Source organism: Danio rerio, chromosome 17 (assembly GCF_052040795.2).
Source record: "Danio rerio strain M-AB ecotype USA chromosome 17, GRCz13ab, whole genome shotgun sequence".
In the NCBI taxonomy this organism is placed as follows: Eukaryota; Metazoa; Chordata; class Actinopteri; order Cypriniformes; family Danionidae; genus Danio; species Danio rerio.
Genome location: NC_141037.1, coordinates 23,066,275 through 23,093,618, shown reverse-complemented (window position 1 = coordinate 23,093,618; position 27,344 = coordinate 23,066,275). Strand labels below are relative to the sequence as shown.

General features: G+C 36.3%; 1 protein-coding gene across 17 annotated transcripts in view; it reads right to left on the bottom strand.

The window, feature by feature from the left end:
- The window catches only part of ikzf5 (IKAROS family zinc finger 5), a 260,718-nt gene that overhangs the window by 75,570 nt on the left and 157,804 nt on the right, over window positions 1-27,344 (bottom strand). For 5 of the 17 annotated variants that reach the window (XM_087288792.1, XM_087288802.1, XM_087288796.1 and 2 more), the window contains 2 exons: window positions 24,312-24,467; window positions 23,877-23,903 (listed from right to left, as the gene is read on the bottom strand). The exons of 11 other annotated variants lie outside the window; for them this stretch is intronic. The gene's annotated coding sequence lies outside the window, so the exon portion shown is untranslated. Of the gene's footprint in view, window positions 1-23,876; window positions 24,084-24,311; window positions 24,468-27,344 lie in introns of all 17 variants that reach the window. One more of the 17 variants, XM_087288808.1, reaches the window with a different exon arrangement.

The following is a 27,344-nucleotide window of genomic DNA, read 5'->3' as shown; positions in this document are numbered from 1 at the left end:
ATTTTTTCAACATTTCTAAACATAACAATATTTAATAACTCATCTCTAATAACAAATTTATTTTATCTTTGCCATGATGACAGTAATTAATATTTTACTACATATTTCAAGACACTTCTGTACAGCTTAAAGTGACATTTAAAGGCTTAACTAGGTTAACTAGGCAGATTAGGGTAATTAGGCAAGTTACTGTATAAAGATGGTTTGTTCTGTAGACTATGGAAAAAATAGCTTAAAGGGGCTGATAATTTCGACCTTAAAATGGCTTTTAAAAAATTAAAAACTTATTCTAGCCAAAATAAAACAAATAAGACTTTCTCCAAAAGAAAAATATTATCAGGCATCCTGTGAAAATGTCCTTGCTCTGTTAAACATCATTTGAAAAATATTTTAAAAATAAATAAATTAAAAGGGGGGTCTAATAATTCTGACTTCAACTTTACATTTACACTGAAATCTTTTATTTATAAAATATATTTTAATTAACATTATTTACAACTAAACTAATAAAGTACTTATCTTTTAGTTCTTGTACGTTTTTGTAATATATAGCTTTTCCTTTAATACATTTTTTATGTATTTAATTAAGAGCACTTTATATACTTTATACCTTAAATGCAATATCCATCCATCCATCAATTATATTCATCCACCGTTTTGTCAGTCCATCTATCCATCCATCCATCCATCCATCTATCCGTCCGTCTGTCTATCTTCATGTAATATACCCTTCATAAACTACATTTAGATGCTCAGTAATGAAAACATGCATTGATATAAATGTTTTGATTTACCCCTGCATATTCCAATGCAACAAATACACCATCACAGGTTTAGTAGTCATTATTAATGATGTCATAATGGGTTACACTCATAAAAATTAGTGCCGCCATCAATGGCCTGCTCAGTTTCTCATTGTGTGTGGTGTAAAGCACAGATAGAGGGATTGAGACGGGTGACAGTGAGAAGCAGACGAGGTCTCTGCTTTTTGCCCGATCAAAGCTTGTCAGGAGAAGGAACTCATTGTACTGACTACTACTGACAAAATAAGTGAGGCAGGGAAAAAAAAGAGGCCAGCTTTGTTATGAGCACCATTTAGTGACACCTTCCAAAACCCAGGCACTCTAGACTCCCTCCAGCCGATTATTTTCAGCAGTGGAACAAAGGCAGGCGCTATTAAAGACTGTTAATTAAATCCAGCGCCCGTCTAATGCTTTTACACCTACACTTCAGCAGGCGCTCTCTTTATCCTATTCAGATAACTCCGCACCATTTCCTTCTCTCGGCTGTCTTTAGAAAAGAGCAAGTCACAATGAATGTTAACGGGAATGAAAGACCCCGCAGCGACGTTAATGGTGATTTTAGCCCATAGAGTGCTACACTAATGGTTAGCGCTAATTACGGCAGTATCCTAGGCCATCAAATAAAAAGAAGAAGAAAAAAAGGAGAACGGATCGATATATGTAACACAGGACTAAGTTTGGTTGGTGCGGATTGAGTCAACGTCACCTTCTGACAACAAGAAGACATCATTACATGCGAGAATGTGTGGAAGAGAGCTTTGTTCTTTCATTCACTGCTATTAGTTCGTGAACAGGGAGAGGATGTGCCTGACACAGATCAGGTCAGTGTGTGTGGGAGAGGGAGAGGGAAAGAGAGAGAGAGAGAGAGAGAGAGAGAGAGAGAGAGAGAGAGAGAGAGAGGAGGAAGGGAATCATTATTTATTGAGAATATATTCAGTGTCCTACCTCATATTTTACTGAATATATTTTTAAAAAGTAGTCTAGATTTTTCTCAAGCATGTATTTTAAATCCAATTTAAGACTAGGGCACTGTAAAAAAAACATCTGGTAATTATCGTTAATTAATTAAAGCTTTCAGTTTATTGATGCTTTTGAATCACATCATCTTTTGATGTTGAAACTTAAATTCTGCACTGTGACCTAACATTTTATTTAGCTGTGTTACGATTTAATAAGGTGTCTAGGGAGAGAAAATGTAACATTTAGAAAATTATATTATGATTGAAGAAAATATATGGAAATATTCAAGGACAAACAATCTTAACGTTTAATTAGTTTGTTTAATAACGTTTGTTCCTCTATAAAGAAAATGATTAAGCCAATAAAAAAGCTTTGTACAGTGCAATTGAAATTAATTAAAACAATCACAGAAATAAAACCAAAACAAAAAGTTAAAGGGAGGAAAAGGGAACAAGTGTGAAACAAAACAGTAAAACAAAACAAAATCAACAGTCCTATGAAATAGAACACAAGATCACCTCTAATTTTAAAAATTAAAAAGAAACTGAAATCTTGTGTATTCTTTGCCACTAAATTCGCTACCTCAATAAGAAACAAAAATACAGAATGATAAATTATACATTGTAATATATTCTGTATAAGAAATACAAATAAATTGATAGAAAAACAGATAAAAGTGTTAAGAAACGGTATTTCTGGGACTGATTGTACTGTAATTTAAAATAACATCAGTCAATATATTGATTAATCAACATAAAAAAACAAAGAAAATCACTTTAGGTCACAGTAAATTTTAAGTTAAATGCTTGAAAAATAAAATAATGATAGTGTATTTTATGGTAACCACAGCTGCATTTTATTTTACAGGTTTAGCCACATACTAACCTGTTCACATTATTACTGTTTTTATTAACATGATGTAATTCTTTCAAATAGAGTGGTTACAGTGGTAAACCTGCACTTGCACACACAGTTTAATATAACAATTATTCATTCATTGGGGCATTTACTGATTGTCAGGGCCATCTTTGACACCCCATACTTTTGCAGTATATGCACAGAGGGAGATTATTACTGTGATTTTATTATTTGTGATTTTCTGAAGAAAGAAAGTCAAATGCATTGCATCAGTGATGTGACAAGGTATGGAAAGAGTGTCCTTTTAAGGGCTTTTTTAAAAATTTATATTATTTCATTGCAATGATTTTAATTTGCATTGCAAATTAATGCAATTACACCATTTATTTTCTTTTTTCGCTAGATTACTTCTTTTTAATGCAAGTAAAAAACTTACAAAATTCTATGTCATTTCACGCAAATTTTTGGCCAAAAGTTTTTACTTTTAAAGCTCGGAAAATAAGTATTCAACACATCACCATTTTTCTTTAAAAATATTTCTAAAGGTACTATTGACTTAACATTTTTACTGGATGTTGATAGCGACAAAAGAAATCCATATATGCAAAGAAAACAAATCTAATAAATAATAATAGTAATAATAATAATAATAATAATAATAATAATAGCAGTAATAATAATAACCAATTACTTCTTTTCTCATACTCAAAGCACTTACAATAAGAATAAAACCACAATAAAGAAACAAAACGAACCAAAACAAAAGTAGTTTAAAAATGACACCTCATAGATTAAAAGCAATACTAAAAAGGTGAATTTAAAGCAATTTTCTGATGTTTGTAGAGCATTCCATAATTTGAGTGTGCAATAAGATAATGCCCTGCCTCCTAATTAGTTTACAAATGAAGTTAAAAAAGTATTGAACACATGAAGAAAGGGAGGGGTTAAAAGTCAGTGAACGCCCAGACAGCATCTGAAATCTCTCTGCCTTTCATATTTGTAAATTAATACTCACTGCTTCAGTCCAACATCTACATTATCAGGATGATGAAGCTGATACCAGGGTGGACCTTTCAGCAAGACAGTGATCTAAAACACAGCCAAGGAAACTCTCAAATGCTTTCAGAAAGAAAAAAAAAACACTTTTTTTTACTTATTGTCTCTATTTTCACTTGAATACTTTTTACACCCAACACACATTTTCATCAAGACACATATGCCATTTTAAAGCTATTTTAATGATATTTGAACCAGTGACAAATCACTTAAAATCGTAAATCCAAATGACATTGTCCCTTATATCCCCAAAGGAAGTTTCTGTGAGATTTAGCTCACTTCTTGTGAGCTCAGGTCAATTTTGTAGCCCCACACACACATACACAGGCTCACTAACAGCACACACCTGTACAGGTAAGATGATCTCAGGCTAACTGGATGATTTGGCCAGCAATATCCTGCATCTCCTCCCCTTCCCCTCATCCAGCAGCCCCAGGCCCACTTCAGGAAGGATCTTTTTACCTTCCTACGATGTAGTGGCAAGTCACTTTCTGAAAGTTCTCCTCCCACCCCCAGAGTGACAAGGCCCCCTTTGTGGCCCGTCGTCTGGAGCCGGGACACGAGCTGAACGGCCTCTGTATGCAGGCCACGCACCAGACATCACTCATATTTTCAAAGGAGGATGGAGAAAGAGGGAAAACGACAGAAGGATGGGTGATTGGTATCTGCTCCCCATATAATGACCCTTTGATGAGAGTTTCTGGGGTTCCTGATATGATGTGATGACAGGGAGTGGTTAAACAGACCGCGACCTTTGAATGCACACACACACACACACACGCACGCACGCACACACACACGCACACACACACACACACACACACACACACACACACACACACACACACACACACACACACACACACACACACACACACACACACACACACACACACACACACACACCTGCACACAGTCTACACTGTACAAACAAAACAGGAAGACTGAAGGCTTTGATTGATTTGTTTAGATTTTTTAGGTTTGTAGACTTTTTAAAGTAACTTTGTAAATTTGTAAGAAGTAAAATGTCTCATTCCACTAATGAGATCATGCAGCTAAACAGATTTTAGGCTTGGCTATTTTTGTGCTCATATTATATATGTATATATATATATATATATATATATATATATATATATATATATATATATATATATATATATATATATATATATATATATATATTTTTTTATATTTATTTTCCAAGAAGCAATTTTTTCCACTATTTATTACATAAAGCCAACTATTAAAATAATAAAAATTAAAAAACTTGAGTAAAGCCATTGCCTTAAAAGTATCCAATGAATCCATTGTAACTTGGAACTGTTAGGTTTACTTTTTAACTTTTCTTCACAGTTCATTTACTTGTTTAAAGCAATGGGATTACTCACATTATAAATAAAGTCAAAGTTCCTTTAAAACAAGTCATTTCACTCGGCGGCCATCTTTGAAACGCCTCTCAAGCAGTATGATCTGGAATTTTATCTGAATGGGGAAACATCAAATTCTCCAAAAAATTGCTTGCCAAGCTTAAAGGAATGTGCACACCGGGACCTTTTTGCTCGCATTTTCCATTGACGTTTAACACCTCATGACTAAAAAAGGGGCACCAATGTGATTCTGCACACCAATGCACAAAACGTCCAGCGTGAAAGTGTCATTTTTAAAGAAACGCCTCATGCTTGTTTTTTTGTTTTAACGCGCCGCATGAAAACCTTCTCCACCAATCAGGGTGGCACTGTTTTTCACGTCAATGGAGCTGCTGAAGTTACAGTAAACAGCACATGGAGGCGTTCAAGCGCAAAACTGTCAATGCGAGCACACATTGAAGAAGATGCCCAGAGGCGATATAAACGTGGAGTAGGGATGGGCGATACCACAATTTTTTAATTCGATACAATACCAATAATTTTTGTAGGAACACTCGGCATCTTGTTTTTGTTCCGCTTCTTTATAAGTTTCAGGATGTGTTGTCTGTAAGTTATTATCAAGGCTGCTTGTATTGTTGCTGTGTACGACTTTCTTATCACAAATATTGCTCGTGCAATGCTTTTCAGCTAATGAGCACGACAACACGCTGCTTTACCACTCTGCCGTCGTGTCATTCCATAATGCAGAAGTGTGTGACTTGCGTGTGTTGAGTACGTAAGTTATCTGAAAGGCACATGATCGCTCACGTGACGTTTCGCCGCAGATTGATTGGTGTAACGTCTTGTATACAAAGCATCACAGCGCTAAAACATTTAGTTTTGCAGAAAATATTAAAATAGTTGAAATATCGATACTTTAAAAAAGATATCCATACCAAATTAGAAGCTTCTAAGTATCAATATATCGATATTCGAGCATCGATGTGCACATCCCTAACGTGGAGCTGCTTATTGCACTGGTAAACAATAATCATTTCTACATTGAATTCTCAACTCTTAATTGCAAGTCAACTGTGTAAACTGTTAATTGTTACAAAAAACTTAATTTAATTCATTTAACTCATAATTTTTAAGTTGGCGTTTCTGTGTGAAGTTTGCATGTTCTCCCTGCCTTTGTGTGGTTTCCTCCGGGTGCTCCGGTTTCCCCCACAGTCCAAAGACATGTGGTACAGGTAAATTGGGTAGGCTAAATTGTCCGTAGTTGTGTTGACTACTAAGTGTTGACTAATAAATTATAACTATAAGCAATGAGCAAAGGGAGCTCAGTCATGGAAACTAGTGCATGCCTGGCTTCACAAAACAAATTTCTGCCCAGAACATTTTCCTGCATTCACACCTCCAAAATGACGTCTGATATGAGTTGCTAACAATTTGCTATTGTAACACTTTAAAATACTGTGCTAGTGTTTCTTATAGCAAGCATTCACCCAATTGGTGTACACTTACATCACTTCATATGTGCTGCTTTATACTTCACACTGAAGACGGATCTTATCGAGTGCCCAAATCGCTTTCCTAAAACTAAATCATACCCAGTTCCAGCATACATGCCAAAATGTGAGTACTTTCATCAGTTCTAGGAACTGTGAAATAGTGTTGAGGACAGTGGTGGATGCCACACAGGACAAAAAGTAATGATGTTTACTACAGTTTATATATATATATATATATATATATATATATATATATATATATATATATATATATATATATATATACACACACACACACACACACACACATACATACATAGATATACATACACACACTTTACCCCCCATGTTATTTTCATGTGGGTGTCTGACAACTGAAAATAGATATGGTTGCAGATATCACAGCCTTTGTTGCTTTTGTACCTTGCACCTTTTTTGTTAACATTTATTATTATTTAATTAGCATATGTGTTTTCACATACTGATGCCAATTATTAAATTGTTAACATAACTATGACTAAATGAAATGTTCTTAAGAATAAAATATTATGTGTTCTTTTGAAAAGTGCTCTTGCAGTGTGATGATGATCTTTAATCACAATAATATCATTTATTGCACTATTTTCATGCAATTAATCATACAACAAAAAATAGATATCATGACAGGCCTTTTAAGGCTCTTAATTTAAATATATATAAAAATATTTTATATACATTTAATAATATATATAAAAAAATATTAATAAATGTTAACAGTTTGGGCTCACTTAAAGAGAGTTCACCCAAAACTGAAAATTGTCATTGTTTATCCATCTTTTACTTTTTCAAAACTGTGCGTATCTTTCTTTTATTGAAAACAAAAGAAGATATTTTGAAGAAAGTTGGAAACCTGTAAGTACTGGTTTCTATAGTATTTGTTTTTTCTTACTATGGTTACAGGTTTTCAGCTTTCTTCAAAATATCCAACACATGATTTAGTGGTTAATTCATACAAATCTTATTCATACAATTTAGTACGATTTGCTTGTCCCCCAATACCTGTTGGGTTTAGGAATGGGGTTGTGTGCCAATCCACCTTTTAAAATTGTACATTTTCGTATGACTGAACTGAAATTTGTACAAAGTAGCCACGAAACTGACAAAACATAAAACAGTAATATTTCCTCATTAGATCAGGCTAAAAAAATCTCAAGTGTTCAACAGAAGAAAAAAACTCCTAAGGTTTGGAGTCACTTAAGGGTGATGATTTTTACATCTGCGTCGAGCAATCGACATGACTTATGGCACAAGCCAAGCATGTCATCATGCATTTTTACCTCTTCGTGCTGTTTGTGTTGCTCTGCAATAACACTTCCCAAATGCTAGTTGGTTTTTATGGTCCTCTGTGTCAAGTTTCTTTTTTCTTTTCCTGAATACTACAAGTAGCAAACGCAAAACAAAAGTCTCCATCTGAAGCTCCTTTACTCGACACTTGTAAACAATCACTTCATCGAGCTTGCGGCTCTCAGCACCGACCACGTTTGTCACCACTTCCAAGCCAAAAAATCACAGAGCTTGCATCACTGCAACAGGAAGTTACATTTCTTGAGAAGTGCGTGTCAGCATGAGCCACGATATAGGGGGATATGCGACCGCATAAAGGCTGCACCAGACCATACGCGTGAGCTTGATGCAGAAGTATATATAAGCCTTTAAGCGTGAGTAAAACAATATCCCTTTAAGAAGATAATACAATAAGTCTGCAAAAATATACTACGAATCTAGTAAATAATAATTCAAAAAATACTTTGAAGAGAAGAATTGTGTGAACATAAAACCAAAAACTAAATTAGAAATAATAGCACACTTTTAACAGTGTGTGTAAAGAGGTACTTTGAGGAAACGATGAAGTTTGCAGACTATTAATCCGATGACAAATAGTGACAAACATATGCGCATCTCTATTAGACAGAGCGAGTGATCTCTACACATCCGTCTCGTACACAGAGCTATACTTCAGATTCTTATTTCCTGTTATTGTGTGAACAATGACCCATGACAAGCAAACAGATGAGAGGACAGAACATTATTACATTTCCATGTAAATGACAAGTGTGCGCGTGATGTGCGCAAGTGTCCGGCTTCACACAAAGCGATTTGTTTTCATCTTGATGCTCTAGTATTGTACAAAGCACTTTACCTCAAGCTCCATAAATTACCCGAACAAAACACACTTAATAGACCTGATATTCGCACCATTGTGCCTCTGATACCAAGCTAATAGATTTCGCCAGTATCCCAACACTTGAGGTTTGGAGGAGGTCAGGCCAACATGAAGGTTGGAGCTGCAGCGAAGTCCTCTGGTGCCTGAAATGAGTTTGTTTGTTTTGTGTTGTTTTGTATATGTGCTGATCTCCTTCTCCTCTCTTGGATGAGGGGTCTGATGAAGAACGAGGATGCTACACACCTGCCCTCAGGTTAATAACTCTTTCTGAGCTGCAGATGGGACTGACGAACAAAGCCTGGAAAGAAATATCTGGAATGGAGCATGTTCAGTTTTATATATTCCCTTTTTAGGGTGTTTTTTTAAAGAGCAAGTCAACTGAGATGGAAATGCTAATCATATTAGTGTCAACACCAACACTATAACCTTTTTAAATTTAAGAACATACTGCAGTTATGTTGTCTGATGCTTTAAATGCTGTAGTTAATTAAAACAGGAAAGATTCTCATTGACTCTCATTAGCTGTTTCCATCTACCTATTTGTATGCGCCTTTTGGATGTGCATAAAAAAACTGTTGATGGAAACGCCAAGATGCGCATAAATTGTGAAAGTGTGCAAAAAAATGCACATAACCGAGTCAGAACTTATTTTTTGAAAAGAAACAAAAAACTACGATGGTAACACTTTTAACAAACAAGTTCCAGTATGAGCATTAAAAAAAGTCATGTGACTTTGTTATTAGCGATCATGTGATGATAAAATTGCATTTGAATGGACAAACCAGAAGGTTGACCACATTGTAAAACATCTCAAATATTGTTTTGGTCAGTATTGGTTTCAGTATTAGTGTTATTATATTATTAATTATCCCCAGAATAGTTAAGAGCGTCTGCACTCCACATCTCACACCTTTAAACACCACAGCATGTTCATTACATGTCGACATTTGTCTTCTCAGGCGCAAATAATTTATTAAATAAAAAAAAGATTCACGCAGCTTCTCCTACCGCAGCAAATTCCATTTTTACTTTTACCAATTAATCAGGAAGTGAATAGTTTGTTCTCTTTGACTCATTGGATGGAAATGCTGCTTTATTTACATGTCTTTTATGCGATATTCCAGTTTTGCGCATAAATATAATTAGCATTTTTGGATGGAAACATGGCTAGTGATTTTCACTTATCAGCAGTGAAAATGTGATTCCAATAAAAAATAAATAAACTCGTTCCACTTATATTGCTTGTGTCATTTTTGATATAGTTGTAGCATGGACTTTGTATTTTGAATGAGTATTAAAACTTCTAAGTCATTATTATGGAAGTTATAGTTGGCCAGCTGTGTGAATGGTAATGAATGGAAGGATTTAGTAATCCCCAGGCCATAACGTTGGTTACTTAAGGATGATGATAAAGATTTAAAATTTTTAGCTGAAATTGTAGTCGTTGGTTATTCATGAAATGTGAGTCAATGGCTACGTCAATTTGGGAATCAAATCGAGATACATAAACAGTTTTGAATTTGCAAACAGCACTGCCTTTATTGTATGAACTATTTTATAAGCATCAAAAAAGTCATGCAATTTTAATTAAACAAAGCTGTCACTTCCTGGGAAATTATATATGAATGATAAAAATGAACATTCATGCACATGGGAAAACCACTTGAGCTGTCCTCCATAGTACATGAGTAGTGAATCACATGTATAGGAGGTGGTTATGGTATCTGAAGTTTGATTATGCGAGACAGTTCTGGCAATAATTAAAAAAAATAATTATTTTGAGGATGGACTTTTGCTCGGGTGCTTCCGGAATTATTAAAGCAACATTTGAGATGGTGTGAGATGAGATTGTTTCACAGGTAAGTCCAGTTATAAATCATCTGTAGAATCAAAGTCACACGACAGGAGTTTATTAATATATTTTTTATTGAATAAAAAGTTGAAATTTTTGAACATCTTGGCATTTTTAACCTTTCATAAAACATTAAAATGTGTGCATAAAAATAGGTGAATGAAAATAGTTAATGTCTTGTGAAGATGAAATGATCAGAATGCGCAGAAAAAAAAAAAACATTGTTCGAACTATTCATTTTCTTACACAAAACCTAAAAGTATAGTCTAAATCAGGGGTGACCAAATTTTTTCTTATGAAGGGCCAAAAACCAAACTTGATTGAGGATTGTGGGCTGCCCCTATCCACCGAGTGACAGTATTTACATTAAAAAAATCGGATTCATTTAGATTCAACAGCTAATTTCAGTTTGTTGTTTGTAGCTCAGCAATAAAACAAACCAACAAAGGCATTTGAATCAATCTGTTCAATCATACTAACTTCTCCTCTCAGATGGGATGGTGGGCCAATTCAAAGGTTTTAATAGGCCAACTTTTTGGGGAGCCCTACTTTGGGGATCTCTGGTTTAGATCAATGGATTCAATAATTCATTAATCAAGGATTAATATTGTTCTGCATGTATTATTTTTTTCTTTGGACTTTCGAAGTGCGATTGACTTGCAATGTGAATCACCACGCACCACAGTTTTGAATAAAAAATTTCTTTAATGTTCTATCAAAGAACAAAAAAATCATCATCAGCATCTTGGAAGGATGGAAAGCTTCCATTTCAAAATTTTCATTTTAGAGTGAATTTTCCCATAAATTATGTTACACGTGGTTTCAAGTCCACCCAACTATGTACGATTGCATTCATAATAGAAGTCCAAGTCAGATTATCTCAACTCTTAATAAATGGCCCTTGAAATTGCAAAAAAGTAATCTGTGTAAAGTTACAAAACATTACAAACCCCAGTTACATTTGCTGCCATGAATTCATTTTGGTGTTTGATGAGTCCATTAACATAGTGCCAGGAGCTCCTGTAAGATTTTATTTTGAATATGGCACCGGGTGATTGAAGCTGGTCTGATCCAGACATTAGTTTAGCAGGCCTCGGACATTAGTTCAGAACCTTTCAGTGTGTTGTGAGAGCCGTGCAGGTCAGCACTCTGAAGTTTTTCAATGGACTGCAGAGCCTTCTGGTTGATGGACTCCATTGATGGATCTTAGAGCCTCTGGTCCTTCCATCAATATACCCGCCAACAGATACCTCCCCACCCAAATCTCTGATCTTCGGTGAGGCCCAAAGAGCTTCGGCCCATAATAAAAAAAATAATCCAGTTGCCATTCAAGAAGATGGCATCAGGACATAAAAAAGCTCTCTTTTTACTAGGAGTACTCTCAAGTCTGCCTAGAGCGTTGTGGTATTGATGTAGCAAACTAAATTTGAGTCAATCTTGCCTCAGAAAAATGGATGGAAGACCTGTTAATGCGTTTCAAGTGGACGTCATGAAGGACAGAGTAGAAATGAAAGGATATTAAGATGAGACACAGAGCAGAGGGCAGATAACAGACACCTCTGAAAAGGGCTAAGAATGACAAATGTAGTTCAGTGATTGCTAATAATGGCAGTAAAAGGGAAAAAACGGGGCTCCGGCGTTAGAATATGAAGCCTCTGATGCTTGAGACATAAAAGCAGTCACACTCCTGGATCAAACACACAACGGTGCTGCAGCAAAAATGCTAAATAGCAGATAAACTAAGACTCAGAAAACATATTTTCGAACAGCCGACGGGAAACGCTGTGATCTACAGAGACGGCGATGACATTCTACATCCGGTCCTTGTCAAAAGAGGTCACACATTTTAATCTCTTCCAATTAGCACATTAAACACCACCCCTAAGTGCTACAGAACCACATGGGCAATGAACCTGGAGCAAACGAGCCAGCTGATTTAATTGGTAATTAACGAGTGGTCTAAAGTGCTAGCAGGCAGCAGAATTGTAATTCAAAACAAGGGAAAATTAATCACCCTAATTATTCAGGAGGAATGCATTCATTAGCATAATTGAGGCTGGTAGGATTAAAGTTCGCTGAGGCTCCAGCACAGTCTCGCACAACACAGTTTATCATGCTCCATCAATTACTTAATTGTATTATTATTTAATAACCCAGATCTTTATTTATGGTTCGCAGTGTATCAAGGCTTGAGGGAAATTTTATTGTTGAAATGGACTAATGGGAAGTGTAACTATCAGTGACTATCAGTTTCCATTTACACTCTAAAAAATAAATCGAAAAAAAAAAAAAGCTAAAATTTGCAACACCCGTTTATTGAAACTATAATTTACATCAGTGGTTTTCAAAGTATTGTCGCAGGACAATAAAAAAAAAAAAAAAAAAAGGGGGGGGGGGGGGGGCGGGGGGTTCGCCAGGTGATTTCCAAAAATCTATTTATTTTTATTAAACCGTAAGAATTACCATATTTTTTCCATGACCTACAGAAAAGACAAAATAGTTGTTTATAGTTACCATATAGTATATAGTTACTATAGTAGCTTATAGTTACTAGATATACTGGATTGTGACCCCTGGGGTAATTACATTATATTAAAGACACAGCAATAGTGTCAGATGCAGCAGATTGACTTTATAATACTAGGTTAAACTTTCTGGCACATTTACAGCACTGACATACATAAAAAAATTAAACAAAGAATAAATTTGGGTCTATTGGTGTGTGCGTGTTTGCCATTGCATGCAAGGTTTCTGTATTTATAACCACCTCAGAGGATATTGGGGGTCGCGAGTCAGTGGCATTGTTATTTTGGGGCTTGGTGGCTGTAAAGTTTGGGAACCCCGGATTTTCACGACCAATCATTGTTTCAAAGAGCTAAAAATGTCAATAAAAGTCAAAATTTTGACATTAAGTTGTCAGAGAAAAAAAATAAAGGCTTCATAAAACAAATTGCAAGTAATGGAAAAACAAGCTACAGACAATTATGCCCCTAAGTGGCTTAGATATTATTATAAGAATTGATCTAATAAGAAAACATGCAACAAACATATTTATTGAATACATTTCTGAATTGGCAACAAGTGTGCACCTCCAAATGTAAAAATCACAGCGTTTACTGTTGCATTTATTACTTCAATTTACTTGTAGTTGGTCTACTGCTTACAGTGCCTATCACAAATGAAACATCCATTACCAAATCTGAAGTTCAGCACTGAAAGCTTCTTCAGAGCTTAGTATTTGTTCAATTCACAGGGGCAATATCGTTCCATCTTTTTTTTTTTTACTGGTTAAGCACCATTCACACAACAATTTTAAAATAAAAATTAAATGTTGTTGCATTACCTGAAAAGAAACCTGAAAAATTGGGAGCTGCTTTTGGACCAGACATCTTATAAAGTCCATACTTCACCTTTACATGTATGCAAAAGTCCGTGTACAACATGAGGGACAAGAATATATCATAAGAAGAACAGTATGCTCATACTGTATGTGCAATGCCAGATTTTGAAATAAAAGATGTATTCACATTAATCTGCAAGGCGAGCATGTGCACGTAAATAATACAGTGTAATTTCGACATCTTCGTCTGAATGTTATGATTGGCACAGACTAAACAAACATAATTCAGAATGTTCTGATCTAGTACAAGCTCAAATCAATAACCACAGGTTTAGAGTATGCAGGTAACATGTTCCCCTGGCCTTTCTATGAAACGTAAATTCATCCCCCCCAGGACAATTGTGTTCATTACAGTATGTTGAGGTTTTCTAGGAGCAATGGCTATAAATGCAGAATGATTTAAAATTTATAGAGACAAGATACATGGTGTTAACATTTCCATGGCATCAGTGATGTGCCAGCCAATCTCTAGATCACACCCATGTTTCATCCAATGTTCATAGAATATCTTAGAGATAAATTCAAAGCAGCAAAAAACACATCATTCCATCTTAACGAAAAAGGGAAGCAACATAAGTTATTAGTTTTACATAGAATAATTTTAATTAATGCACAAGTGTTTGAAGGTTCATATATTGACCAATGATTTAAAAAAAAAGTAATTTGGAATATACATAAAAAATATGTAATACTTTAACATGGGTAACAACTTCTCAGCTTTCACTTTTAACTATGTGCTTATTGGCTCTTGACCTTAACAAAAGTGAACCGTAACTTAGTTTTATTTACAATAAAGTAGTACTACTATGAGCCTTTTGTGATAAATAAGATACAAAATTATTCTTTAAAGCGTTCCTGCCTCGTTGAGTTGCTGTTCTTAAAAAAACATGCAAAATAAAGTACAAAATGTCCATTTCTTCCTTTCATATTTTTATATTCATAAAAAAGAATATCAAACAAAAAGGTCTGATTAAAGACACAGAGAACGTTACCGGTAATTGACATCTTATATTGGTAAACGGCCATCGTTTACTTACCTATATTTTGAAGAAGTCCTATTTACACAATCTCTTAACAGTCATTTACCAGTAAAGAATGTGTGAAAGGTGCTAATAGCTTTATTTGTTGTGGACTTTCCTGTTCGTTTACATTCAGCTACATTAGCAATGCATGAAAGGCAATATTCAAAACAGCATAATAGAGGCACTGACTCATGATGAAAACGTCAAGACAAAACTCCTAAAATCAGTCATATTTCTTGTCAAAAGTTTGTAGTAATTTGAACACTGTGAAACATTTGTCCTCCGTGCCCAAATCAGGCTGTTGTAATTGTTGACAATATATCTGTTTCTTTCCCAGCATCTGTTGCCTGTGTGAGGGGAAAAACATTAGCATGGAAAGCTCAGGCAAATTACTCCCCTCCCCAAAGAACGCCCAGATGGTTATTTTTTTAATGGCATCATTATGCACTAAATTAAAAAGTGGTGTAAATGGATCTGTAAAATTTAAATGACTTGGAAAAAAGTCACATCTCTCCAGTCAGGACCGCAGCCACTACTGTGCTAAATGGGGTCTGAGTCACAAGGAGAGAGTTAATCATACACGTATGAAATAGTCATGAAGAAACGGGGCATACAGTTGGGTGGCAGTCCATAAGCGGTTATATTTAATACACCAGCTGTTCTCTGGAACCGAATAGTTTGTTTTTAAACAAGCCGTCAAGTGATGCAATAAGGCAAGAGTCTGTGCAGAAACACAAGGAGAGACCGTTCCTCACATACATTCCCAATGAAAATACAATCAATCATAAACTAAATAAGCAAAAGCAGATTCACTCAAAATAAAGAAAGAACAAGTAAACATCATTATTAGTACTGCATTAACTTCAAAAACTGCTGATCTACTGAGATTTATATGCACTTTAGGGTTTACAGGGAATAGAAAATATTCAGTGAGCTGCAGTTCTGTGAGCGCAAATGCCTTGTTGATGCCAGAGGTCAAAAGAGAATGACCAGACTGGTTTGAGCTGATAGAAAGGCAACAGTAACTCAAATAATCACTCGTTACAACCAAGGTATGCAGAAGAGCATCTCTGAATGCACAAAACATCGAACCTTAAGGCGGATTGGCTACAGCAACAGAAGACCACATCGGATGCCACTCCTGTCAGCAAACAGGAAACTGAGGCTACGATTGGCACAGGCTCACCAAAATTGGACATTAGAAGATTGGAAAAGCGTTGCCTGGTCTGATGAGTCTCGATTTTTGCTGCGACATTCGGTTGGTAGAATCAGAATTTGGCATCAACAACATGAAAGCATGGATCCATCCTTCTTGTAATAACACTTCAGGCTGGTGGTGGTGGTGGAATGGTGTGGGGGATATTCTCTTGGCACACTTTGGGCCCATTGGTCCCAATTGTGCATGTGTCATCGCCACAGCCTACCCAAGTATTGTTGCTGACCATGTCCATCCCTTTATGACCACAGTGTACCCATCTCCTGATGGCTACTTCCCGTAGGATAAAGCACCATGTCATAAAGCAAGAATCATCTCAGACTGGTTTCGTAAACATGACAATGAGTTCACTGTACTCAAATGGCCTCCACAGTCACCAGAGGTCAACCCAATAGAGCACCTTTGGGATGTTGTAGAAAAGGAGATTTGCATCATGGATGTGCAGCCGACAATTCTGCAGCAACTGCATGATGCTATCATGTCGATATAGGCCAAAATCTCTGAGGAATGTTTACAGTATCTTGTTGAATCTATGCATTGAAGGATTAATTCAGTTCTGAAGGCAAAAGGGAGTCCAATCTGGTACTAGTATGGTGTACCTAATAAAGTGGCCAGTGAGTGTATAACTTGTGTATATATAAATGTGTGTGTGTGTATTTATATATGTACAGTATGTATATCCATGTATGTATGTATGTACAATATTATTTACATATTTATTTGTAGACTTGGATTAACATTTTTTTACTTATTTACATGTTCAATCAGTTAAACTAGTCATAAATTTATTGACAATGCTCAAAATGTTCATTTTCAGTGCAGCTTCAAAAAAACCAATAAACCTCAATAAATCTACAAATGAAACGCTGCGTCAATTTTGCTTTACTGGCAACATTATACAGCACTGGCCTGTTCAATCATGACACAAGAAATCCGATGTTGAGAGAGTGATCCTGCTATAGAGAAATATGAGTGTTCTGGACATCAGGGGGTCATCGAGGTCATGACCCTGACTGAGACCTTGTGGCCCCTCGTCTGGACATGAACATACATAGAGGACAATAACCTTTGACCCCTCCCAGGTTCACAGCTTCCTCCTGAACGTGAAATTGATTCGAGATCAGTTGCACGCAGTGGGATGTGCTGTTTACAACAACATGTCATTGCAAGAGCATGAGACACTCGAAAAAAGCCTTGTCGCAATAATTTCTTCTGTATAATTCAGCGATAATACAAAGTAGAGGTTTCCAATGGTGTTGTACGAAGAACGTCACACTCTGTTCCATGAAGTTTTTACCTAAACTGCTCAAAAATCAGTCGAGTTTGGTTTGCTTTTTTAATCCCATCCAGGCAACAGGCACAAAGTGTTCAGCTGGAGAGGGTGAGTTGCTCTTAGTTCATAGAGAGGTAAAGAGAGAGAGAGAGATTGACGCTTGGACAGATCATGAGAGAGAATGAGCACCACTGCTATGACCTGCTAATTAAAATAAAAGCCAGCAAAACGCCATTTTTCAAAACAAGCTCTCGTAAAACCATTTAAAGTGACTTATGCCAAACGCAGCGAGCAGCTACTGTAATTGAACAACTCTTTCGCCGTAATTACATCCTCTCTTCTCCATTTCATGGAGATATGAGAATGGTAGTAACATTTTCTGGCCTTTTCTTCCCCTAATTCATTGTATATTTCATACACAATGGTAATTCAAAGTGCTTTACATAAACAAGAATAAAAAAAACAAGAAAATAAAAATGATTTTAAAAATTAGAAATGATTATAACAGATAAAAATTATTTGATTCAAATGTATTAAAACAGGTTATAAAAAAATTAAAAAGGAAAGAAAAACAAAATAGTGTGATCTGTGGGACGTAGCACAGTGCTTATTCAGTAAAGGCACAGTAAAACAGATGAGTTTTAAGCCTTGATTTGAATGTGTTGGAGCACATCTGATCATTTCATGCTTTTATGACTTCGAGGCTGGATTACTGTAATGCTCTATTTGCTGGCTGCCCAGCATCCTCTATTAACAAACTTCAATTAGTACAAAATGCAGCAGCCAGAGTTCTGACCAGGTCTAGAAAATATGATCATATAACCCCAATTTTATCCTCCTTACACTGGCTGCCTGTTAAATTTCGTATTGAATTTAAAATATTACTTCTCACCTATAAAGCTCTAAATAATCTAGCTCCTGTTTATCTAACCAACCTTCTGTCTCGCTACGAACCAACTCGCTCCTTAAGATCTCAAAATTCAGGGCTTCTGGTAGTACCTAGAATAGCAAAATCAAGTCAAGGAGGTCGAGCCTTCTCTTTCATGGCTCCTACACTCTGGAATAGCCTTCCTGGTAATGTCCGAGGCTCAGACACACTCTCCCAGTTCAAAACTAGATTAAAGACCTATCTGTTTAGTAAAGCATACACTCAATGCATCACCTAGCGGGTTCCACACTGGCTTCTGCATCTTGCTTATATACACTATGAACAGCAGCTACGCTAATTATTCTCTTTATTCTCTATTTTCACCTGGGGATACTCATCCCGAGGTCCTCAGATTAGGCGGAGTCACTGATTGGATCCAAGACCAGCGACGTGATGATCCCAAGGATTCCATATCCGGGACCAGGCCATATCCTGAGCTGCTGCTGCGCTGATGGTCGTGGGGAGTGGAGAACATGTGTCTGATTCCAGCGACGCTCCAGGGACAGACGAGTCTTCATTGAGGCCATCTTCCAGCATAAACCACGGCGAATGAAGTTCTGCACAAGACTTTTGGCCAGCGGAGAAATTAAAATGGTCGTGCCCAACTGAGTCTGGTTCTCTCAAGGTTTTTTTTCTTCACTCCCATCAGGTGAAGTTTTTTTCCCCTCTCCGCTGTCGCCACTGCCTCACATGGTTCAGGATTGGTAGAGCTACGCATCGATGAATTTGCTCTTCAGTGTTTGAACTCTCAGTAATGATTAAATCACACTGAACTGAGCTAAACTGAAATGAACTGAACTTAAACACTAAAACCTGAACCACACTGTTCCAGTTACTATGACCATTTATGTGAAGCTGCTTTGACACAATCTACATTGTAAAAGCGCTATACAAATAAAGCTGAATTGAATTGAATTGAATTCTGGAAGCTGATTCCAGCATGGTGGGAAGAGTAGGCAGATTTACCGTGTTTTGACTGAACTCTAATTTACTTGATCATAATACTCTGAGTGATCTATTAGGTTTGTATTAAGGGAGCATATCTGTAACGTATCGAGGTCTTCTGAGTTTAACTGGGAGCCAGTGTAAATACCCGAGGACAGGTGAGATGTGCTCTGATTTTCTGGTTCTGGTGAGAATCCTTGGCAGCGGCGTTCTGTATAAGCTGCAACTGTTATTTTGGGTAGGCCAGCGAAGAGTCTATTACAGTAATCCACCCTGCTGGTGATAAAAGCCTGAACAAGTTTCTCGAACTTAAGGGATAGTTCTCTAATTAAAGGGATAGTTCACCCAAAAATCATTTACTCATCGTGTTTGTTGTGCTAAACCCAAAAGAAGATTTTAAAGAATGCTTGAATGTTCAACATTCTTCAAAATATCTTCTTTTGTGTTTACTAGAAAAGTTAGAACACCCTTGTGGGTGAGTTAATGGTGAGTAAATGTTCATCTTCAGGTGAACTATCCCTTTAATGTTTTTTTTTTCTACAGAAACATCTCCAGTTTCTGCTATGGATGTGTGGATCTGTCGTAATATTTATGTGAATCTTTTAAAGCCCCCACCACACGCTTACTGCTACCTTTGTCCGGATGATACGGCTGCCTCTGCAAATCCGCCCTGCTTTATTTGCTTTGACAATAGCCTTATTAGTCGTTTTTGGCCACACAGATAAATGCGACACATTTATTTCAAAGGGAGATTTAATAGCACCTCTTAGTTTTGGGCTGTCTCTGAGAGGGATAAAGTAAATCACAATGCTCCTCTTACACTTCCATTTTCTTCATTTTACAGATGGTCAATTTTTAAATTATTTGCTCCTATCTGTCTCTCTCTCTCTCTCGCACGCGCCTTTTTTTTTCTTTCATCTCTCCGCTCTTGAAAAATTGTCAGAGCCTTTTTCCTTAATAGTGCTGGATCGAGCCTAGGCCGCCCAGGCATCGCAAGAGGTTAGAGGAAAAAAAACAGATGAAAAGCACGTAAGGTGGGGAAAATATTACTTTGTGTGTGATTTCTCCCTCTCTCCCTGCCCATTCTCCTCCTAATTGCCGGTGATTATTTTAATAGAGAAAAGGGTGGCTGGTATTACTGAGTGATTATGTGGAATGGACAGGGAAGGCCCTCAAGATATGGCCAGATAATGCAGGGAATGAGAGGGAGGGCAAGGCTGTGACACTCTCAAAGCCTAGATAAGCCCCCGCAAAAGCCACATGTCCCAACCACCTTCTCTCTTTCTCTCCCCGGCGCAATCTCTCTCACTCTCCTTCAAAAGAACAGACGTTATCTGATGCATTCAGGGGCCTGTTAGCTCTAATGGGCATGAACGCTTGTGGTTATGGAAGGGCATTCAGCAGGCCTGTCTTTGATTAGGCTCAGTGTAAGATTACAATCACAGGACAAGACATGACACACCTCAAAAAAAAAGGGAGGACCTCTGATGATACCAACACACACAATTATATCATGGTGAATAACAGGCCAAGAAATGATACGCCATCATCCAGTAACCACAGTCTGACACAACAGGGATTATTTTGCTCAATGCTGCCAAAAATGGTTTTATGGAATTGAAGATATGCTGCAGGAAAACATTGGTGCCGCGCGCTTCGTATTGCTAGAACAACAAGGGCTGGTATATATGCAAATGAGCGCATGAAGGGATTTTCTGCGTAGAGCTTATGTAAAGGAGCTTTTGAGTAAATAGAAGGGACTTGATTCTGAACTTTCCTTTAAATCCCATATTAATCATAGTATCATAGTGTCTTACATGGGTCTATCCATTGTTCTTCATTTAGTGTTTTCAGTCTTCAACTTATATTTCCATTTTTTGATTATTGTGATATTGTTTATCAGACTGCATTAAAATTAGATCTTGCTCCTTTTAATACAGCACGTAACACACTTTGTTCTGGGTTGTTCTTTTTAAGCACATCCTTGTATAATGTATGATCTACTGCAGTTGCCATCTTTGCACACAAGATGACATATTCACTGGCTTCAATTTTTATTTAAATGTATTTATTAAAAGTATCCTTATTATTTACAACAATATTTAGCTTTTTTTTTTTTTTTTTAGCAGGACATTCTGTTCAGACTTTTTCTTGTTCCTCGTTTTAAAAAAATCTATTGGTAAAAGCTTTTGTTTAGGGTCTGATAGACTGGAATAATTTACCTGCGAACGTTCGATCCATTGCATCTTTTAAGGCAGGGGTGTCCAAACTCTGTCCTGGAGGGCCAGTGTCCTGCATAGATTAGCTCCAACTTCCTTCAACACATCTCCCTGGAAGTTTCTAGTATACAGTAGAAAGTGCTTGATTAACTGGTTCAGGTGTTTTTAATTGGGGTCGGAACTAAAATATGCAGGACACTGGCTCTCTAGAACCGAGTTTGGACACCCCTGATCTAAGGTGTTTATACAAACTTTGGTGTCATATTTTACTTTGGACTGCACTTGTTTTTCCTGGGGATGTTATTATTTATGTGGTGATTTAATACACTGATCTGTATCTTTTTTGTACTATGCATATGTATGTATGTATATTACTTCCACTTTTGTTTTTTTTTTGTTTTTTGATGTTGTGCATTTTATGTTATGTTTTTGTCTTCTGGTGTTATTATTATGTGATTGTGATTAATTGTAGGACCCCCTTGAAAATGCTATGGAACATCTCCAGGGGGTTTATCCTAATGAATAAATATCCAATTGGTGAAACAAAAAAAGAGGAACATTTGAACATTACTGCGTGAATTGCAGGTATTTCCAGATAAGATATTTTATGTCCAAATGAAGATTCATTTAAAGATATTTCTTCTCATGGAGTAAAATCTGATTTGCATTCATACTTAATAGGGCTGTGCGATTTGGGGAACATATCTAATTGCGATTTTTTTTTGACAGATATTGTGATTTCGATTTGATTTGTGATTTAATTTTGTTGATAAGCTTCAGCTCAATAATCTGTATCATAGCCTCTTACTGCTAAAATGCAGTGAGTGTTCGTTAAAAAAAGGAACTGAAAAGATATTAACTTAAATTTATTTTTTTTTGAATATTCAGAAATGAAACAATTTTTCTCTAGAGCAAACAGTAAACACAAATAAAATGACCGTACCTTTCTGTAAACAAGTTGAACTCAAATTAGGGAGATAGTGTAGTTTATTATGCAAACAAATATAATAATTATAAAAATATAGTACACTCAGCAAACTAACATGGCTTAAACAACTCTGAACTTGTACTCTGCTGTTGCTTGCAACTCGATTGAGTGTCACTGGCAATTCTTTCAGTTTTCAAAATTTTTTAGCAAGACACTCATCACTCAATTGTGCTCCATCAATTGGCTAGATAGACTATCACACACAGACAGCAGTCGCACATTTGGGCAGTGGAAATTAAATAATACAAATATATTTCATCTCGCAGCCTCTTGCAATAAGCTAATTTTAACGTTTCTGATTAAGTGCACAGCCTCAATATCTAAACTATTTAACTATTTTTTGGAATCTTAGGATTGCTATAGAGTTTTCTAAAAAGGTTTTCTATTTTAATTAATGGAATTTAATACAAAGAATTTTAAACACCAGTTTTATCCTTCAGCAAAATTTTAATATGGTGTTTTTATTGTTTAGTTGTATATTTGTTTTTTAATTATTGCATATTATATTAAGTATAATTTTTTGTGCATGCAGTTTAGCTCCAACTTCCTTCAACACACCTCCCTAGAAGTTTCTAGTATACCTAGAAAGAGCTTGATTACCTGGTTCAGGTGTTTTTAATTGGGGTCGGAACTAAAATATGCACACTTTCCCCTCCAGAACCAAGTTTGAACACCTCTGATTTAAGGTGTTTATGCAAACTTTGCTGTCATATTTTATTTTGGACTGTACTTGTTTTTCCTAAGAAAATTTCAATTTTACGATATTTGTTAATTATTGCTTATTAAATGACGTAGAATTTTTTTTATGCATGCAGGCATCCCTGATTATTAAAAAAAAAGAATTAAAGTTTTTGTAACATTTTAAATATCTTTAGTATGAACCCTAATTATTGGAGTGCACCATTTCTGAATGGAATTATTTTAATTATTTTAATTATTAAATGAATGGCTGAATTGGAACCGTGGTGTATGTTTGATAATGCTCTTCAACTATTTCAACTGGCTTTACTATTTTTTTTATCTCACTTGTAGTGAAGGCCTGGGTCTCTTCGTCTAAGCGAGAAAGCAGAGAATAAAATGGCCTGTCAAAGCCACACACACACACACACACACACACACACACACACACACACACACACACACACTGGATCTCACAATGTGCATTTTAAGTGTGTTCACTACAAATGAATCAAAGCGAAATCACAAAGAACAGGGAGACCTATACCTGTCAGTCACATTAATCACGCCGTAAACACTCTCACACACACCAAGGCCTCGGGCACATTGTACCTGGTGCTTTGGAGACTCCAGCGAAGACTGAGGTGTGTTTCCACAAACAAAATCAGCGCAGAGTGTCCAGAGGGGTCCGAGCATCAGCACGTCATCCATTATAAAAGCACACAAATACATTAATACAGCAAACAAGACCAACAAACAACATCATTCACCCTCTGGACACCGCCAAGGCTGTGCTGCGAGAGTGATGGTTTTCTGCGACTGCAACCACCGAGGAAATATGAAGACATAAAAACAACATTTTAGAAAGTTGTACATTTTGTCATCAGTCTCCACTGTCCCAAACACACTCCCCAGCAAACCCCCTCGCGGTGTGTCCGGGGAACTCCAAATTACCACATTCATTACATTCCTCTCTCCGCAAAAATCCAACTGCAAACAACAAAGGATTGAATACCATGACAGGTAGGCAAAGGCAGGTAAACTCACCTGGCATCAACAGGGATTATTTTTCATTTCATCCGATTTTTATCCTTTCCATCCTGAATTCTTGGCAGGTAATGTGATGCCACAGCGGGCGGGGGTGAATGAGCTCTCTGGAAGCGGCCCGGGTCTGACGATGTTTCGACGGCTGCCAGGGAATTTCTGAATGAAGGCAACATCCAGACAGACTCATATCTGCTGCCAGACAACACAAGCCTCGCATTTCACCTCTATTGTGTTTCAGACGTTTTTAAGGATCGCAAACGGCTCAGAAACAAATTGAGACAAAGCACCGTAAATTTAGAGGGACGTGAATGTGTAAGCGTAGCCAACATAATTTAAGTTGTTCACTTGGAAGTCACACAGACTGGGAATTTTTTTTAAGGTTTGATACGTTGACAAGTTCAACATGTTATTAAAGGGGCTTTATGGCGAATTTAGAACCCCTTGTTATTGGCGACACTAGTGGCTGATTAGTGAACTGCAGACTGCAACTTGTTGCGCTTACTTGCACTCCTGCACATGTTGCAGAGGTATGATTCAGGGCTGTTTTACTCTTATGGTAAAATTCTGTACTTGGAAATATTTCATAATTAGCAGTGATATTCTGTTAGCAATGGCACTGTCGCCAGCAAGAAGGTCCTGGCTGGGCCAGTTGGCGTTTTTGTGTAAAGTTTGCATGTTCTCCCCATGTTCGGCTGGAAGGGCAGCCGCTGCGTAAAACATATGCTACCCTAATAGTTGGCGGTTTATTACTTTGTGGCAACCTCTGATAAATAAGGCACTAAGCAGAAAGAAAATAAATTAATTATTGATACTATTAGCAAACACCCTGACTGCTTAGAAAGACGTTTGGATTAAAATGTAAATATGTGCTACATGCTTTTCTCTGAACAACAAAATACAATCAAAGCACAAAGGACAGAGGTAAGAGAGCAGCAGCAAAGTAATGTATGGATATGTTTGCATTAGCTGTGCTGTTAACCAGAATTACAGTATTTCATTAAATGTCTTTTAAATTTGATGATAGTTTGGTTATTACGCATATTTGAGATTATACAATGCATACAACACATTTGGCTACCAGCAGTGGTGAATAAAGTACTCAAATCAAGCATTTTTTTCATACAAGTTGGGAAGGAACACATTAATTTGTGTTACTTTGCCATCTTTTTTAGTTTGCCTTTTTTTTTTTTTTTACAATTTACTAAACAAACAACAACAAAAAAAAGAATGGAACCTAAAAATTGACCATTAGTACACTGTGAAATCTGGTACACTGTAAGGTAACTCAAACCATTTGAGCAAACCAATTGGAACAAACCATTTAAGTTCAAAAACTAATTCAAATGAGTACTGTGAACTTTATCTATTTGAGTAAACGAAGCAATTTGAGCACAGTAAAACTCAATAAATAAAGAGAACTCAAACCAACTGAGTACTGTAAGACCCAATAAGTTAAGGGAACTCAAACCATTTGAGGAAACCAATTGCCACAAATCATGAGTAAAAAAAATCTATATGAGTTATGAGAACTTACTCCATTTAAATTGAATTAATAATGTATTTAATTAACTCATTAGCTTCAACACTGATTTTAAAACTCTTTTCCAATGAGTAGAATTAACTTTGGTAAATTTTGAGTTAACTACACTCATTAAATTTGATAAAATTGACTGCTGGGTTTTATAATGCAACAATTTCACCTCATCTGAAAATCAATTAAGTGAATCATCTACTGAGACTTGTCTAACGGGATTGGAATCTTTTTTAATCAGTCAGTTGTTAAGCAAAGAAAACAAGTAATTGGATCTGTACATAAATTAAATGTAATTGTTTAGTGAGACTTGTGAACTGACCGAACAGGTTAAATTAAGATTTAGCTTGTCACAAAGCTGACATTGCTATCACACCTCTGAGTGAATAACAATTTTTTCAGTTCACAATAACTGTAATTTTTTTGTTATTATGTAAAAGTAAAAGCTTGCTAAAAAATCTGATTTCACTTCAAGTGTCACAGAACAAAGTGGGGATATATATATATATACACACACATACTGTAAAAAATGGCTGTGATTCCAACAGTAAAAAACTGCAAAAAAATGCTACAGTACAAATCCGTAACCCGGTTAATGGTATGTTTCCTTAATATATACAGTGAATAACCGCAAATTGACTTTGCCAGAATTCCCTGCATCGCACTTAATTTCTTATGCATTTTGTTGACATTAATATGGATCTTTTTAGTTATTTCCCCATCAGTTTTGTACATTAGAGATTTATGTAACATCTAATGTTGATAACCATTGTTTATTTCATGACTTTAATTTTATGCGTGTTACCATACTGGTGTTTAGTAGCTGTGTGAATAACACTGAGCACCTTCTATATGCTGATACTCTATTCTGCTTGTGGGAAAAGCTGATTGTGATGAGCATTGGCTCATTATGTAACTTCCTCATCACCAGCTGCATGTGGGTGTGCTAACGTGCCTAACTGTGTAACAAAAGATGTGTAGATGTGTTGGTCATACAAAATACAGACATATTACCTCTATAAATTGATTAAATGCGGTAGTTTACCGTAAAAATGAGAAATTACTTTTACGGTTTGTACCGTGTTTTTAACAGTAAAGTACTGGCAACCACAGCCGCCGTTTTTTTACCGTAAATTTTACGGATATATATCTCATAGGTCTCAAACTCAATTCCTGGGGGGCTGCAGTTTTGCACAGTTTTGCTCCAACCCTAATTAAACACAGCTGATCCAAATAATCAAGGTGTTCAAAAGAGCCATGAACACCTTTATTATTTGATTAGCTGTGTTTGATCAGGGTTGGAGCAAAAGCTGTGCCCTCCAGGAATTGAGTTTGAGACCCATGTATAAACTGATGTTAAAAGCCATTTAAAGTCTTTGCCTTTACAGACAAATTTGGAAGCTCTGTACAGGGGAAGGACTTGCTATTTAAGTTCATTACTGTTGCCATATTGGAAACAAAAAAAGGATAACAATTCGATGACTCCTTTTAAAACCCTCTTT